The sequence below is a fragment of the Apodemus sylvaticus genome, chromosome 4, assembly GCF_947179515.1.
Source record: "Apodemus sylvaticus chromosome 4, mApoSyl1.1, whole genome shotgun sequence".
Classification (NCBI taxonomy): Eukaryota; Metazoa; Chordata; class Mammalia; order Rodentia; family Muridae; genus Apodemus; species Apodemus sylvaticus.
In genome coordinates this window covers 117,780,764-117,788,787 of record NC_067475.1, presented here as the reverse complement: position 1 = coordinate 117,788,787, position 8,024 = coordinate 117,780,764, and the positions used below count along the sequence as shown (strand labels likewise).

The window sequence follows — 8,024 nt, the reverse complement described above, 5'->3', positions numbered from 1 at the left end:
CTCTCACCTCTTTCAGGTATCATTTCATTTTTCTAAAAAAGGAAAGATTAAAAAATGTCAAAAGAGAAGATGAGGAGATGGGAACAAAACAACCTTATTAAGACAAATAAAAAATTATAAAAACCAGATGTAATGAAATATAATAGAAACTGGCTGAAAACACTACATGCTAATAGACAATGCAACACACAAACAAGGAAGGTGTAGACAGGAAAGGGCAGAGGCCACAGTCTATACCAAGAGCCTGTCAATAGACTGCTGAATAGAAAGGACCTGCTGCTTTACTTGAGAGCCTTCTTTGTGGGTGACAGAACAGGAAATGACAGGTCTGGAGACTCCCCAGGACTATCCTAAAACCTGCTTGGAGCACACAAATACATAGGGGACATTTTTGTCTTCACACAGCAGAGTGAGGTGCAGGATGATCTCAACACCTTCTGTCATCACAATAAACTCAGAGATGCCTCTGTGGAGGGTTTTGGTGGCTTCATTGGCTCCTTTCCAAAGCTACTTGTAGTTACAGGGTTGTGGAACAAGGTTCCGCAGCTTCTTGGTGATGTGGGAATCTGCAAGGGGATGGGCCTTGGGATTCACATCAGCCTCTGTAATGGCTGTGATGCTCTGGCGTCACCTTGACTTGAGAACAGCCCGCCTCAGACAGACCGAAATGCTCTGAGAAAAAGGGAGCAGAAATCACTTCTAAATTTTACTTTTTAAATCAAGATACCTATGGGAAAAATCACAACATCTCTAGCACTCATTTTTTTATTATTATTTTCAAACCAACAAAATTAGACTAAATCAGACAGTTGAAATGGGTCCCTTGTCTGTAGACATCTCTTGAAAGCAGGTGACAGTGGAGAAGGCAATGGAAGTAACTTGATTACTACCCATAGTTAAATGAGTTTAATTCACATTGAACTAAGCATGGTGAGTTTATTTGAGTAGTCATAGACTGTATACTGTTCCCTAAAGTTATTTTAAAAAGGAAATTACCAATTAGTACTTCTCAGCCACATTAGAAATGTGAGTTGGAAAAGGTACCGGCTGTCTATTGCTATGCAACAAATTACACTAATTGTGATTACTGTAGGTCAGGAATTCCAAAAAGGCTAAGCTTGGGAATTCTCACGGTCTTTAATACAGTCCAAGTCTCAATGTCCACCAGGATGGAATCATGTGAAGGCTTGCGTGGAACTGTCAAAGTGCTTAGCCACGTGACCGGCTATTGACAGGAAGCCTGTTTCTTCTCACAAGAACTAGAGATGCTTGAGGGTAACATAGCATTTAGCTTTCTATATCTTGAAAGATCAAGATAACAGCTACAATGTTCTCAATGACAAATTCTCAGAAGTTATTAATATAATCCACTTACTCTATCATGCCCCTATTTAGAAAGGGACTGTCCAAGGCCTCAGTACCTAGAAGGGAAGGCTACAAGGAACTATTGTGAATGCTGACTACCACATTCCCATGTCATGGACCCTCTCCATCTGAATGTTTTATAATTATAAAAAAATTTAGAATTACTACTAATGACACTGGAATACACCCATTGAAGATATACCTAATGTTATACATATGTAAAACACAGTGCTTTCACAAATAGAATATTGGCTGTTTAAGGTATCTTTCTCCTAATCCTTGTAACCCAGATTATGTTACCTAATAAGGGAAAAGAGATTTTGAAGATATGAATAATTTAAAACCTTGAAGTAAAAAAAATATTTTAGATTCTGTAAGTAGTTCCATAATATACCAGAGCTATAATATACCAGAGCTATAATATACCAGAGCTAAATTTAACAATATTTTTGGCTGTGGTCAAAAGTTGGTCTTTACAGGAAGAAAAAAGAGTAAAGAAGATAAAGAAGAGGATTTGTCCCTCAGCACCACTAGCTGTGAAAATGGAAGAATGAGCTTAATTGTTCCTGTCTGCAAGAACTGCAGGGATGGAAATACAGAGGAGCCTGAGGAAAAGAGAGGCACAAAGTGAGAGGCACAAAGTGAGAGCCAGCTCAAGGGGAGGGACCAAGACCTGACACTGTCACCGAGGCTATGGAGCGCTCACAAAAAGGAACCTAGCATGCCTGCCCTCCAAAAGCCCCAACAAGCAGCTGAAAGAGTCAGATGCAGATATTTGCACCCAACCAATGGACAGAAGCTGCTGACCCTTGTGGTTGAATTAGGGGAAAGCTGGATGCAGCTGAGGAGGAGAGCGACCCTATAGGAGGACCAGCAATCTCAATTAACCTGGATCCCCCAGATCTCTCAGTTACTGGAACACCAACCAGGCAGCATACACTAGCTAACATGAGGCCCCCAACACATATACAGCAGAGGACAGCCAGGCCTGGGTTTAGTCAGAGAAGATGCATGTAACTCTCAAGAGACTGGAGGCCCTAGAGAGTTTAGAGGTCTGGTGGAGTAGGGGTGGGGGTGAGGACATCCTTGTGGAGACAGGGGTGCAGGAAGGAGGTATGGGATATGGAATAGTCAGAGGGTGAGGGGAAAAAAATCTGGAGTTTAAAATGAAAACAGAAGAAAGGAAGAAAGGAAGAAAGGAAGAAAGGAAGAAAGGAAGAAAGGAAGAAAGGAAGAAAGGAAGAAAGAAAGAAAGAAAGAAAGAAAGAAAGAAAGAAAGAAAGAAAGAAAGAAAGAAAGAAAGAAAGAAAGAAAGAAAGAAAGAAAGAAAGAAAGAAAGAGAAAGAAACAGAAACAAACAAACAAAGAAACAAAGAAAGAAACAAACAAAGAAACAAAGAAAGAAAGAAACAAGGGAAGAAACAAAGGAAGAAAGAAAGAGAAGAGTCCTAGAAACCAGGAAAGAGAAGAAATCTCCCCAGGTCTCAGGAAGGAGCCCAGACTTCATGAACTGATCTTAGTTACTTCAAGACTATATTCATTCTAGAAGTCTGACCCACAGAATTGCACAAACCAATAAAATTTGTGTTCTTAGAAGCTACCAATTCTCCCACAGTGACTTAATTTTTAATATTTTATCATATTAAATTTTTGAATTATTTAATGGAACTGTACATTTCCTAATAAGATTTTCAATCTGCAAATCATGGGCACTGTATTTTATTTCTTTATATTAATACTCAAGTTTTGCCTTGGGATCAAACTGACAAAAATCAAAATCCTCTGAGCCAGAAGATACCTTTTTATGAAATTATTTTGAAGGATGTGTCTCACCTCTTTAAAAATCGACGGTGGCTTTTATTTTTATTATCTCCTTGAAACTGTTAAAGGTATTTAATATTTATAAATTTATAAATTTAAATTGTATTTGAGTGAGATGAAGATATAAAATGATTGCATAATAGTTAATTTTTGTAACATTTGATTGTATTTATTTCAAATGATTTAATTTGCACCAAAATAATACCATTTCCTCTTAGATGTAATACATACATTCTATTGATCATTTCTAATGCTTTATCTGTATACCTAAGAGCTATATACTACACTCAGTAGGCTACAAAAAGTTAAAGACTTAATCACTAACCTCAGAGCATGCACAGTCATATATAAATATAAAATGATATATTAAAGATTACATTGCAGTTAAAATAAGCAAAGATATAGTTAAATATATACCAAGTAACTGCATCCCACACAAGCCATCCAGAAAAGTAAGTCACATGAGACTTCAAAAAAAAAAGATATTATCATATGAGATGAGGAAAAACACTATAACATAGATGATATTTACCCTGGGTCTTACAAAGTACAAGACATTGTAGGGCATAAGGAATCCTGGGTAGTTAGCGTAAATGTATGAAAAGGTTTCTATTGTATAGAATCCATCCAATAATACGGTTATTTATTTACTCTTTACAAATTTCAGAAGGACAAAAGAATCTCTTATACGTGTGCTCTGGCTTAATTAGAATCTCAAGCAACAAGTATATGATTCTCAAGATTCTGTCATGTATATTTAAGCTGTGCACCATGTTCTGATGTCTGTGTGTATAGTGAAATGATTGTTCTCACTAAGCAAGTTCACATGCCCATTAGTTTGTAGTGGCTTTTGTGTGTCTTTGTGCATGTGTGTCTAGAGCACCAAAAGTTACTCCAATGTTGTTTTTCAATACACAGTGGGGAGAGTTGGGAAGTCTTCCCACAGCACACTGAAACTCTGGACTTACCTTGTGTAGCTGAAAAAGTAAACACTCTGAGTTAACATTTTCTGATTTCTTCTATCCTCCAGCTCTGATGACCACCATTGTATTTTTCTCTGGGCTTGGCTTTTTAAAATTCTCTATTTAAGTTGTACTTAGCATGACTTGACTTTCTGTGAATCATTTCATTTACTAAGCATATCACATTGTTCATATATCATGATCAAATGATATAATCTTCTGGTTTTAGGCTGAATTGTGTGTGTGTGAGTGTGTGTGTGTGTGTGTGTGTGTGTGTGTGTGTGTGTACATGCTTTGATTCTTTGTCAATAGAATATTAGACAGTTTGCATGTCTTGTCTATATAGATAATGTTGCAATGAGTTTGGAAACTCGGTCCTTTCTGAGGTGAGGTTTTAGTGCATCTTCCTTTGGGTATTTACCATCAGATTTATTGCTGGATTATATTTTACTACTCAATAGAGGCTCAGTGGGTAAAGCAAATAATATTAAAAACAATAAAGTTATATAATGAGAAGAAAATATAGTTTCATAAAATAAATTTAAAGGCAAATGAATTTCTATCTTAAAAATAACTCCAAAACCTGTTAAAAAGTTGTGTTATCTTTTCATAAAGAAGATAATAAAAAAGCAAACCAAGAGGTATCAATAAGAAAGGAAGAAACAAAAGACATGTTAATTAAAAAATTATAGAACTTCATCAATCAGATATTGTAGTAAAGATAGATTCAATATGAAGCTCAAAGTTTGGATCCCAATATCATGGTAACTATGCTGCAATTCACCAGAATACAAAAAGAGAGAGAGAGAACTAATAGAAAATTGTTTTCTGGCTTTCAGGATGTTGAATAAAATATGAAGTACACAAAATGTGGATGGGTGGTGGATGGATGGATGGATGGATGGATGGATGGATGGATGGATGAATGGATGGGTGGATGGATGGATGGGTGGATGGGTGGATGGATGGATGCATGAATGCATGGATGCATGGATGCATGGTTGGGTGGATGAGTATTTTGTGGTGAGTGGGTGGATTGTATCTCAGGAGAGCAGAAATGATCTTGAGAGCTGTTTAGCATGAACACAATGGTGCTGTGAGGACAGATAGCAATGGACTTGAAAGAAGCAAATAAAAAAAAGCTTCCATTAAAAAAGTAAAGGAATCTAAAGGAACTCTAGTAGAATAAGAAGCAGAAATATCCAAAGGCAGCATGGGAAAAACATTAGGTCCACATCAAGGTTAAATAAGTTGCAAAGAGAAAAAAGGAGTTTCCCGTTTAGGAACCAAGTATAAGCTTGATTTAGGTGAACACTTATCACCTACAAAGACTTTGTCTCACAGAAATGATGGAGACGGGCATTAGCTCTGTGTACCTCAAACTTCTTCTGATTCTGAAGTCTATCAAATCAAGAAGAGTTGCTATTCTGTAACACTAAAATAAGGACCAATTCTACAATACCCAATATCCCATCACGTATTTTGTTGAGGAGTTCTTCCTATGTGTACATTCAAAGCCACTGACGTAATTGTAGTTACCTGGAGCTGCTAAGCAGCCAAAGTGTCCATCTGTGTCAGTATTACTCTGTGTGCTGGGAGAGGAGGTTGCTCATTCAGGAGTCCAATGGTGCTAATCACAGGGAGAACCCAGAAAACTGTGTTATACATGGAGCAACAGAGACTACAACTGAGGTATTTACAAGGCACATATACAAAATAATTCATCAGTGTGTAGATATCCTCATTTTAGAGACTGCCTAATTCTGACACAGAGCTGCTCTACCATTCCAAGCAATTGATACTGTGTATTATGATATACAACACAAATCGTTTCCTCTAAGACCACATTGTCTTTAGCAAATTCTCAATAACGATTTATAGCAATGTGAAAACATGTTAAATTAGCAAACCTCCGGGTTCATAAAGGTTTCTCTTACACACCAGTAGATGAAGCTTGCTGCCTCCTCTCATGCTGACATTTTTTGTCAACACATTCTGTTAATTATTCAGGATAACATTTTTCATAATTGGCAAGGCCATGCCCCCCTGCCTGGACTCTCTCAGTAAATGTTGAAAATTGCTAAACACAATTTGTGTGATTTATTTTTTTTTTTTTTGTCAAATGACCTTATTAGTGCTTCTCTTGCTGAACTGTGTTTGTGGGTGGACGTGTGTATGAAAATGCAGTCTTGACTTTTTCAGGAAAGAAGTTACATCGCTTTACACTTCATAAATTTAACAAGCAAAATGTTATCTGTAATAAGTGTTTCGAGGAAGCGCTGTTCACTTCTGACTGGTTTGATGGAAGTTGATTAGATAATGGTTTCTCATCTGTGTGTTGCCACTGATACTGGCCCCATTCCAGTTGGCTGCTAAGGTGTCTAAACATTCAGAAACAGAAATTACCCATAAAACTTGTGACAGCGTCCTCTGGGTTCACGGATACAGATCACTGCACATCTGGATGGGTTGTTCTGGCTGAGTTTATAATGTCATATCCCTTGTAAACACGATACACCTGTCTCTCAGTTTAACGGACAGTTTTTGAAGCTAAAGCATTTGTTTTTCCTGAGAAACGAATCGCAACACATTATTTACAAATATTAAAGCCAGAAGTGACAAAAACACTTCAGTATTTCACTTATTTTATCTTCAGATATAGTAACCCTTTAATAAAAGAAAAAATCTGCCTTACTTTGGCACTATGGAAAACTTAAAAGGGAGATAAGGAAAACATGAAATAATGGAAGAATTCCTTTGCCTTTTAGAGAATAAAGGCAAGGATTTGTGACTATTTTCATTCTTCTCATCTTGAAAGTTACTTTTGCTTTCTGTATTACAAAGGATTGAACAACAGACTTTCTGTGTGCTTCAACTAAACACAAGGAGAATTAATTACTCAAGGAATACAGTGTTCTCCCCCACCATTATACTATTCCAGAGGAGCCTGCAACCCACTATGGAGGATGGAATAGCTACACGGGAGAAGATACAATACTCATCAGTGAATAGATGTCAATCATGTCCAAGGTGGAAAGAAGGCCAGTGAAGACTGGCAGGTGCCACGGTTGAAAACGAGAATGAAAGCAGCCCCTTTGATTTAAGGCCTGATCTGCTGCTTTCCAATTCACTCACTGTGAGCTTCTCTGACCCTCATTTTAAAATCATTGACTCTAAATGAGCTACTTTATTAAGTCTCCATTTTTACTTCCATCATGCCAAGAACTGGATATCAGAATCTCTGTCCCCTTGTTTAGATTCTGGGTCTCAAATACAAGTCTTATTGCCAAGGTGCGCATACAGGCTCGCCCTTATCATTACGCTTATTGGAAACATCCACCATAATAGTTATACAGGGAGGGAAGCTCATGTAAATCCAGCTCCCGAACACTGTTAGGATGTTTAGAGGTGGGGGTGAGGAGGTAAATAACCTGTAGAATAAATTCCCATGAGTCCTTAGTATCATAGGTGTGGTAGGTATACTTGAAGTCCTTTAAGAAAGCAATGTGAATGACAAACAGCTTATAAATAAATAAATAAATAAATAAATAAATAAATAAATAAATACTTTCAAGAATTTCCTTTATGACTCCAGGACTTCATACTCATAATGCAATGTTAATGTCTTTAAATTGATCATAGATTTCTCCATTATTATTTCTTTGCATTCCATATTCCTTTATAGACCACCTACTATCTGCCAGGTTCTTTGATAGATGCTGGGTAAGTAGACTTGAACCAATCAGTCTCTGGCACCCAAGAAATCTTCATGATAATGAAGAACAGACAAGGAGATAAAGTATGGAGAATGATAGCTGTGACTGATTGAACAGCAGCACAGACCAGGGAAAGAAAGGGAACCATAAAACACAATTC

General features: G+C 37.2%; 1 pseudogene; it reads right to left on the bottom strand.

The window, feature by feature from the left end:
* Positions 1-231: 231 nt before the first annotated feature.
* On the bottom strand, positions 232-7,491 carry LOC127683697 (NHP2-like protein 1; annotated as a pseudogene).
* Positions 7,492-8,024: the final 533 nt, after the last annotated feature.